This window comes from Argopecten irradians, chromosome 3, assembly GCF_041381155.1.
Source record: "Argopecten irradians isolate NY chromosome 3, Ai_NY, whole genome shotgun sequence".
NCBI classification, from domain to species: domain Eukaryota; kingdom Metazoa; phylum Mollusca; class Bivalvia; order Pectinida; family Pectinidae; genus Argopecten; species Argopecten irradians.
This window is the reverse complement of record NC_091136.1, coordinates 1,512,669-1,523,952: the sequence shown is the minus strand read 5'-3', so window position 1 is coordinate 1,523,952 and position 11,284 is coordinate 1,512,669. Positions and strand designations below refer to the sequence as shown.

The following is an 11,284-nucleotide window of genomic DNA, read 5'->3' as shown; positions in this document are numbered from 1 at the left end:
TTGAGATTGATTAGTTCAAGTAAATGTCAACTTTACCTGAATATGTCAAACCAATGAAATTAAACATGTCTATATTAAGTTAAGTAAACATGTCAGATAAACCGTCGCCGTGTTTTTCCCATGTCATGTTATAGTTGGAAGCTGTAGACATTAGGACATCCGCTATGCAGTCACCGAATCTTGAGTCTGATATCATTGGTAAGAATATTCACTTTTCATTTCTATGTACTTATCTCTCCGTAATTATCTTTCCATAATTGACGATCAGGGTGTTTACCGGAGATCTGCAAGAAGGCGTTTACACCGAAGGCAATACAGTGTTGAAGGACCTAATTTTCGTATGCACATTGACGGATATGACAAGTTAAAACCGTTCGGGGTAGCGATACATGGTGCTATTGACGGATTCTCACGGAAAATACTTTGGTTAAAATCTGGTTTATCGAATGATAACCCGAAATATATTGCTTATTTTTATCTTACATATCTGAAAAGTACAAAGAAACTACCGACAATGATCAGGAGCGATAGAGGAAATGAAAATGTGCTTGTTCGCGACTTGCAAATATGTCTCCGTATGCACCACAGAGATCATTATAGAGGCGTGAACAGTTTCCTGGTTGGAAGGTCCAGTGGTAACCAAAGGATCGAAAGGGTATGGGGAACATTGCGCCTCTCTTTCACCGACTTTCGGAAAGCAAAATTTGAGGGCATGAAGGATATGGGTATATTTGATGTCTTAGGTACTGCTACATGAATACAATTCAGAACCAGCTGGATGTGTTTATACAAACCTGGAACTCGCATCGAATAAGATCACAACGTGACGTAAGAAACGTTCATGGCATACCGAATGTCTTATACCATCAGCCTGAATTGTTTGGAACCTCAGACTCTTCTTGTGAGTTACCTTGCTCAGAGGAAACAGTTGATGAAATAATGGACGAATTTACTGAAGAATTGCCAACACATGGTTGTTCTTATGATTTAAGAATAGTTTTGCAACATCTAAGTGGTATGCATCCAGACCAAATTCCCATTATTGAAAGCATGGCAGATGCTGATGAAATGTTTACAGCACTGGTGCACTCTTGCGATGTGATTAACCGACATTGACACATTCATATCATGAATATTATGGGACACCCTTCAAGCCTTGATGTTATTCGTCTGATCGTGAAGAGCGTACATGTGCAAGAAAAAAATCTACATAATTTTTTATTTCAAATTGGTAAATCTATGTATTAAACCATTCTGACAATAGGTATCATTTATTAAAATGTTTGTTATAATATACACAATGCATTTGTACTGCTTGTTTAGAAATACATTGTGACATTCGTGAAAAGAAGACTTTAATACCTTGAAATCTTAAAAAGAGTCAAGTGTAATACTGGATTGTTTATTTCACAAAATGATCATGCAGATGTGTTATTTTGTGAAGTAAACATTTAATTTTTACACTTGACTTAAAATATTTTAGTCTTATTTTCACGAATAGCAAAATGTATTTCTGAATAAGCTAAACAGATGCATTGTGTAAGTTATAACAACCATTTAGATGATACGTATTGTCAGAATGATTTAATACATAAATATACCAATTTGAAAGAAAAGAGTATTTAGAACCTTAAGTTTATATATATATTAGCTATCAACATTTTGTGGTACAGTATTAACTTCTTATGCCTAAAAGGAATTAGTGTCTTTAGATTATTTGCAACATGGATATTACTCCTTTACTACTTATTTACTTCAGAGAATCAGCTGTTTGATTATTGGCAAGTACTATGAATAATGATTACTTAATTAAAAGTGAATGAACTTTATTTGACCGTGTATGTTGTTTATTTACATTCAAGAACTTAATTATCGAACTGTGTCAGAAATTTGAGAAGAAAAAAGAACCGTAATAGAGAATAGATAAAGAGAAATATTTCAAATGTATCAGAAGTGGTTTGGTTTGGTTTGGTTGGATGTTTTAGGTCAAGATTTAGGTTACAACCCCTACTCGAAACCTCCCCTACTCCTTTCACAACACGGGCTTGGGACGGCTACAGCGGAGTTAATCAGAAGTGGGATATAAACAGAGGCTATATGAGAGATAGAGTGGTCGATCGTTGGTTATGGAATTTATTCCACACGAGTAAGTCCTTTTAAGTTATATTAGACACGAGCTTTAGCAAGTGTTTTTTTTAATAACTTTTGAATTTTAATTTACTCGTGTGGAATAAGTTCTATAAACAACAACCACGAGCTGTGAAACCTGATTGTAGTACCTCAATTGTTTTTAATTAAAAACATCGTGGATTCAATCACTTTGACGGCTGATTTCATCGGCAGTTTCTATAACGAGCGGTGGAGAACATAAGGATTGATCTTCATTTTCATTGCGAATACAGTAGTATGAACGCAGTTGGCAACGAACATAGTCTATGGAGCGCGTTAGTGCTCCATTAAGATACTAACGTATTCACAATGACAATGAAAATCAATACTTATATTTACATCCATGACATGGTTTTCTACATCAGGGACGCTATCAACTACGTTAACGTTGGTTGCTATGTTACATCAACAGTGGCGTAGGAAGATGAAACGTCATGGGGGGGCAAAGGTCCTCAATATTTTGTAACCCCCCCCCCCCCGCCACACCTACAGGAGGAGATTAATTCAACTCCCAACCATATAATGTATGCTTTATGTTCATTTTTCATATATCACTAAATTTAATCCTTGTACACATTTATAGACAGTGGGGTCGCTAAAAGGAAATTAACGAATACGCAAATTGGCCGAATTAGCGTGTGAGCGTCGAAGGCGCGAGATTTTGGTGTTTTATTAGGGTCTGACGGTGACCCCCGGGATTAGTTTTATGTATTTTGATGATTTTGCGATCGCCCGACAGCGCGAGATTTTGGTGTTTGGGGGGTCCGGGGGTCTCCCCCGGGAAAAAATTACGATTTAGAATGGCTTAGAATGGCTTAGATGATTTTTACGATGCATTTTGATGAATTTGCGAGCGCCCAAAGGCGTGAGAATTTGGTGTTAGAGGGGTCCGGGGGTCTCCCCCGGGAAAAAAAATTACGATTTAGAATGGCTGAGATGAGTTTTACGATGCATTTTGATGAATTTGCGAGCGCCCAAAGGCGTGAGAATTTGGTGCTAGGGGGGTCCGGGGGTCTCCCCCGGGAAAAAAATTACGATTTAGAATGGCTGATATGAGTTTTACGATGCATTTTGATGAATTTGCGAGCGCCCAAAGGCGTGAGAATTTGGTGCTAGGGGGGTCCGGGGGTCTCCCCCGGGAAAAAATTACGATTAAGAATGGCTGAGATGAGTTTTACGATGCATTTCGATGAATTTGCGAGCGCCCAAAGGCGTGAGAATTTGGTGTTAAGGGGGTCCGGGGGTCTCCCCCGGGAAAAAAAATACGATTTAGAATGGCTTAGATGATTTTTACGATGCATTTTGATGAATTTGCGAGCGCCCAAAGGCGCGAGAATTTGGTGTTAGTGGGGTCCGGGGGTCTCCCCCGGGGAAAAAATTACGATTTAGAATGGCTGAGATGAGTTTTACGATAAAGTTTAATGATTATAAAGCGTTCTTAACATGGTAATTTTTCGATTTAAAGCTACCTGCATTTAGAAATGATAATTGTGTCGTCATAACATTATGCAACCCTACTCGATCTGAATATACCGGCTTCACACCATCGGCACATTGTTGTGTAACATAAAAAATGAATTAATTGTCTCGCTAAGACATATAAACAAATTGATCTTTTAAGAGACATTTTTTTAAATAGCACATAGAATCCCTTGATGGACATTTTTAGTCTAGTTTGTGTGTATTGAATTTTCACTATTTAAGGTTTGACATTATGTGCTTGAACGTTTTAGGAAATGCGCCGCGCAGCGGAAAATTTTCTAGAATGAAGTACGAAAAATGTGTAGGAGGACCCTTTTTTCTTTCAAATAAGCATTTTTAGAAAATTTCAGTCGGCGAAAATGGGGGGGGGGGGGGGGGGCAAAAGACATGTTTGCCCCCCCGTCCTGGGGAACGGGGGGGGGGGGGTTGCCCCCCCCCCCCCCCCCCCCCCCCGCTTCCTACGCCCCTGATCAACTGCGTTTATGCTCGTTTGAATGCAACATGACGTTATTAAGCTCAAGAAGGAAGAGATGTAAATATAACAGTATGACACCATCCCTTTATTAATTTTGCAGAGCCGCAAAAATTAACAGCTTAGTCTTAATACTTCACTTGACATTTCCTTTTAAACCATTTAACAAAAAATAAACGGTTAATACATGTATTTATAATTCTGGTCTTATTATGTTTCCCGCCAATTTCCGGTGTCGTCCTTATTTTAATAAACATTCATATCTTGTTCCGGAAAGGTAGTGGCCCTTTAACGACGTCCTCGCTTTGTGTAGATCGAGGCAAAGTTTGAAATTTCCACCAATCAAAACGCCTTCAACTGTGGTTACATTTATCTAATGACTTTAAGCGTGGACAATTAGGTAGAATCAGAAAACGTTTGTCCTTCCTAATGTCCATTACGCCCTACCGGTATATTCCACACAAAACTTAACCATTCTAGATTCTGCTGAGGTAACCAAATATCTTATCCAAAATTTGGCAAAAACGTTTTATCCTTGAAGTCCAGTCCACTTTTGAAATGCCTTGGTCCATTCATTCCGATATGGACCAAGGCATTTCAAAAGTAGACTGGTATCCATAGTCCTGTAATATAATACATGTAGGTTTCAATAATCGTTATTTATCGTCGCCATGTGAATCATTTTGGCTAATATCGGAATCTCGTACCGGCAATATATTAGGCAATAAAAAGCCTAATGTATAGTCAGGCTAAGCGAAGTAGGCAAATGCACGTGATTTTTATGTAAATTTCTATCAGAATAAGTCGGAACTTTCTCAGCGCCTCGTGACATGGATGTGTTTTTCACATGTACAAGTGAAAATCAAAACAAATAATGAATTATTTTCTTATATGTAACATAAGTCCAATGCTTCATATTTTTTTTCCAATATATCATAATGTGAAACTAAAAGCACGTAGTATGTATTCTTATCCCTAATATAAAACTACTTTCAACACGTAGTACAATTTCGACAGGAAATTCAAATCTATATATACTGTAACAGTAGTTCCCTGGGCAATAAAGTATACTCTATCAGAAGCTTTGAACTTCTAAATTATAAAACCTCTAACGCTGTCTGTGGTATTGAGTGTGTAATTAAATATATGTTGGTTGAATGGTTATCGTTCTGCACTGAACCATGGTAAGAGTCAATGTTTGAATAAACATTTTAACCTCTATGACCGTCCGCATACTAGAAAAAAATGACCATCACACCAATAGTCCTACACTGAGCACACCGTTCCTCACACAGGGGCTAGATGGTACAGCAAACACCACGAGAGAAAACAATATGCCCCATCCCACGACCACTTATCGATATGATAGGTGGTCGTGGGATGGGGGATATGCTCGGGAAAGATTATATTTTTCCCTTGTGCTGTTTTATGTGACAAAGGTCCGCGCCTTGCCCTGTGGTTCCGCAGGGAACAGGAGAAACACTATATAAGACGTCTTTATACAGCTGCGTCTTATGAAAAGACGCGAAAAGAAAACAACTAAAAATACTTAGAGAATACTTTTTTTAAACTTTTTTTCGCATCATGTACCTGCGCCACGTTGTAGTTAAACTAATGTATTTGTTATTGTTCATTTGATAGAAACGACGTATTCGTAACCATTGGCATGTCGACACTACAAGCCAAATGGATACAAAGTAAAGTTCGATAACCTAATGAACTCTACAGAAGCCATGGGATATCACTATTTTGTTTGTTTGTTTTTTTCTTTCTTTTTTGTTATTCAATAAACATGTAAATCACACAATCAACATATTCAGTACATTATTTTCCAGTTTTCATTACATTCACTCTCAAGCTTCATAAACAATATACATTTTGTAAACAACAACTGAATTTACAATTTTCCAACTTGTATCACAGACAAAACACATATTTTGTATCTTCAATACTATTATTATTCCCATGTACATTCATTTTTTTTTTCAAAACACATTTTTCGATGCATTCCCAACATAATGATATTTTTTTGAAAATTTCAATATATGTACATTCATCCTCAATAAAGCTCTAATGTTGTTGATAACACATTGTTTATTTTCCATTCTGTTTTCAAATTTTATTTCGTTTCTCGACTTCCAAATTGACCATTTCGCAGAAAGAATGATCATATTCACAACTAAATTTAATTCATTTTTTAAATTGTAGCAACAAAAAATAACATTCTTTTCCGACAGAATATAATTCATATGACGATCAGGTATTTTACTAATGACAATATTTATCAATGGAACTTAACTTTTCCAAATTTCTTTTGTGAATATACATCTAAAAAATAAATTTTGTTGAGATTCATAACAAGTTTTACAAAAATGACATTTTTCATCTGATAGACCCATTTTCATAAGTTTGTAATTAGTAGAGACTATATTGTGGGTGCATTTCCATTGGAAATCTTTACACTTTCTATCTGCAATTGATGAATTTAATATTTTCCATATATTTTTTTCAATTAAGGTTTTCATTTTCGTATAATGATTGCCATTTCTGTTATGCTTTTGGTTTATAATTTGATTGCAATAAAATATCACTCAGAATTAAGTTTGTTAGTTTATGTGGTTCTATAACCTTGTCTGTTTTTTCAGTAGCAGTTTTCGTATTTATAATCAGGTTTCAAATAATTCGTATTGTCTTCACCTTTTAAATTATCTATCCATTTCTTTGGTATCGCTTGTTTTATTCTTGAGAATTCTGATATCCAGTTTTCCATATGTATTGATTTTTGTAGTAGAACATCTGATGATATAAATGTGTTATTTTGAGAATTCCATATGTCTTTGATTGTTGTTTTGTTAGATTGCGTCCAGTTTTTAAAGAATAATGGGTTCCTTTTGTAGATGATATTAGTGTTTCCAAATAGTATTTGATTATTTAATGCAGTTTTGTCAGAAGTAATTGATTTTAGGAAGTATTGCCACTCAGTTAGCTGAGCTTTATAAAAGTCTGGTAATTTAGAAATATCTAAAGATTTTTAGTTACTGCCTAAGAAAAACTCAATGCCAAACTTAGTATCATACCTCTGAAGCCAGAATTTTCCCAGGGCATTCCATGTTTGTGGCTCTGAATTCAAAATTTTGTAAATGTTTTTAATGCTCTTTTTCCTGCATATCATTTCGACGTCAGTTATATTTAATCCACCCTTTATTTTAACTCTGTAACAAGTTTCTTTCGATACCTTATTTACTTTACTATTCCAAAGAAATTAAAATAAAAGTTTATTTAGCAAATGTTTGTATTTGGTTGGAATAATTGTTTGCGCTAACTCGTATGTAATGGTGGATAAGATAAGTGAATTAATTATTAAAACTTTTCCTTGTAGAGTGAGATTCCTCTTTTCCCTTTTACTTATAAGAGATTTAACCCTTTGCAATTTGCTTTCCCAAATTAATTCCTGAGCGATATTTGTCCCATGTGTTAATCCTAATGCTTTTATATTTTTGACCCATTTTATTTCATCAAATCTTGGAGGTCTTTGTTTCCAAACACCTAAATATATTCCCTTAGTTTTCTAATAATTAATTTTTGCTCCTGAGGCTTTTTCATATATTCTGAGTGTTTTAAATGTTTCGGTTAAACTATTTTTTGTTCCTACAAATAATTGAGAGTCATTAGCAAACATACTTATTTTGGCTTCTATGGATTGATTTTGAACGCTTGGTATAGTGATGCATGTGATATCTTTATTCTTGCGTATAGAACAAGCTAAGGGTTCAGCTTGAATTATGTAGACTAAAGTGTATGGACAACCTTGCTTTACTGAGCGGCTTAATTTAAAGAATTTTGAGAGAAAAACATTCGTTAAAATTTGACTGTAGGAGTTAATATAAGTCATTTTTATCAAATGGATAAATTTATCGCCAAAACCAAATTTTTCAAGGCACATTTTAACCCATTCCCATTCCACCCTATAAAAAGCTTTTTCTTGATCTAAAAAAATAACTCCTCCCTCCATGTTTTCAGACTGTGCATATTCTGTAATATCTTGAATTAAGCGTATATTTTCTCCAATGTTTCTTCCTTTCACAGTCTTTTTGGTCCGGGTGTATGCTAGAAGGTAGTAATGTTTTAATTCTCTCAGCTATAATTTTTGTTATTATCTTATAATCATTGTTAATTAGGGTAGTTGGTCGCCAATTCCTTCACGTTCACCTTGCTTATACAATAGTGTTATTATTCCTCTATTCTGGCTATAGGTTAATTTATTAGTTTGAAAAATATGTGTTATTACTTCTCAAAGTTCATGTTTTATGAGGTACCAGTATTTTTTTTATAAAACTCTGAAATAATACCATCTGTACCAGGTGCTTTATTACATTTTAAATTATCTATTGCTTTCTTTATTTCAATTTCGGTTGGTAGTAAGTCACAACTGGTTTTTTAATATCAGTTATTTCCTTAACAACATTTTGTAAAAGTTAATATTACTTTTTCATTATTAATTCCTTCTGTTGTAAATAGATTAGAGTAAAAAAGGACCTGTTCTTTAAGAATATCTTCGATATCATTTTTATAAATCCCATCTTTGCATTTAATAGAATTCCATTTTTTGTTAACCCCTCTACTGTTTTCAAGACAAAAAAATATGAGTTAGACATATCTCCTTCTTCAAACCATTTTACTCTTGAACGGATTCTAGCAGCTGTTTTCTTTATAGAAGGATTCCAAAATTTGTTGGATATGTTTTGATCTTTCATTGTTAAGGTCAGGGTTGGTTTGTAATTTTTTTTCTAGTTTTTTTATTTGATCTTCCTTAACATTTAACATTTTACTAACAGTAATACAAATATCTTTGATTTTTAATTTTGTTATATCCCATCATTCCTCAAGTGACTCAAATTCTCGCTTATTATTTTTCCATATGTTCCAAAAATCTGTAAAGGCATTTTTAAAAAGAGTACTCTCAATTACCTTTGCACTCATTTTCCAATAAGCTGGACCTTTTTTACTGTCATTTAGATGTATATTAAACATGGAACACCATAATGATATGTTTTAGTAAAGGGACAGTATTCTATCGGTGTTGTTTTAACATTTGCATCAAGATCTATTGAAGTATAAAATTTTTATATTCGTGATCTTTTATTGCCCCTTCTAAAGGTAAATGACTTTTTATTTGGATACCTCTTTCTCCATACATCTTCAATTTCCAATCCAGTTACCAAATCTTCCAATTCGTCTTTTCCAGAATCATGTTAATCTCTTGTGCTATCTCTATCAATTACGCAATTAGTTACACAATTGAAACAATTGAAATCCCCCCCCCCCCCCAATTATTAATTTTTTCCATTGTCCTTATTTTCGGATAATTCCTGTTTCAAATGATAGAAAAAAAGTTTTCTTTTGGTTAGAATCGTTCGGTGCATATATATTTACTAATGTCAGTAAATGCCCATTGTGCTCAAATGTATGTATAATGTACCTTCCATCTTTGTGTCTCAATATTTCAGTTGGTGTTATATCCAAACCTTTCCTAAATAAGATGGCTACACCTCTTGAAGCAGATGATCCATTGGACCAATAGCTTCCGCTATCCCATTCACCTTTCCATCTAAATAAAGAATTATTGTCTCCACAAGGACTTTCTTGACAGAGGATTATATGAGTTTTAACCTTTCTGAACCTATAGAAAAGATTTGACCTTTTTTCTTTTACATTTAACCCATTAGCATTAATTGTCATCAGTATTAACTTATCCATACAAAATATTGAATTTTAAATTGTCCACTTACTTGCGCTTTGATATTTAAAAACATGATAATAGTTAATTGTTCAAAATAACAGATATATCACTATTTTGTATTCCGGGTTCCCTTGTCCGTGCTACGTGCATTGAAATGGGCTTTAGCCAAACCTGTTGATGAAGAATTGTGGAAAGTAGCATGGCTTCATCATTAAATTATAGAAGATGAAGCGCAAATTAACCTTTAAGTCTGTCCGTATATATAGCTATAGTGCGCCACAGTCCGGATATTTTTTTAAACTATCGGCAGAATTTTGTATTTTCATTTTTTTCAATTACAAGAAACTGGGTTTAGATGACCTTAGGGCAACTGCAACTACGAAAGCTTTTCATGAAGGGTCCCGAGTTATCGAGGCTCAATTATCAATTTGAATATGAATTTCAAGATACTCTGGGATTCTGTCAAGTAAGTAGAAGACCAAAGTAAAGAGAAGCAGTCCCTGCAGAAAACAATCAAATAATTGTCTGCAAACACTATTACATCTTAAGATTGCAAAATGAATTGGACTTGCCTGACTATCAGCGCTTTTTGTTATCTGACTATATATATATTAAAAACAAATGAAGTAATTTCGCATGTTTCCACCTACCAACTGTTACATATGTCTCGTGATGAACTGTTTACCCGGTCGCGCAATCGGGAACATCCGGCTTTTCCCGTAAGCGCTAAATGACTGAATTTTTACGCAATAAATATTAGTTTATATATTCTTTTGCTAGATTTTAGAGAAGTCAGATAACAAAACATTTCTTTCGTGCCTTATTATAAGTTAAAAGTGAAAACTGTTTCCCCGAGGTGTTTGTAACGACCACTGAACTGTTTCCTCGAAGGCGTTTGTAAAACTTATCAAATGCATCTTCACATGTCATATGGATAATCACTTGGTAGGCGAAGATGTATCAACTAATGAGGCAAGAAATACACTAAAGGCGAAATACTGGCAAATAACAACAGTCGTGTGATCCTTTAAAAATACTTGACAATGAGAAAGATGCTGACCTCCCTCGTTTATACTGGATTCCTAAACTCCACATTCATCCATACGAGCAACGTTTAATTGTTGGTTCCAGTACGCGTTCAACCAAGATTTTATTCAAACTTTTTAACGGGTAAACAGCCATCCCGACAGTACAAAAAAGTTGCAGTCATATTAGGATACCGTTTATGTATTCAAAAATACCCCAAATATGTTTATAACAATCTTGAATGCCCGCTTCCTAAGATGTTTCCTCAATCAAAATGTCAGATTTTTCTACCCACTACACGACCATTCCTCATTCAAAACTCAAAGAACACCTTCACTCTCTTGTAATGAAAGCGTTAATTACAAAGAAAGGCAAACGGCGTACTTGTTGAAATT

At 34.6% G+C, this 11,284-nt stretch overlaps 1 pseudogene; it reads left to right on the top strand.

Moving 5' to 3' along the window:
- The first annotated feature begins 223 nt into the window (after nucleotides 1-223).
- LOC138320133 (uncharacterized) lies at nucleotides 224-1,294 on the top strand (annotated as a pseudogene).
- Nucleotides 1,295-11,284: the final 9,990 nt, after the last annotated feature.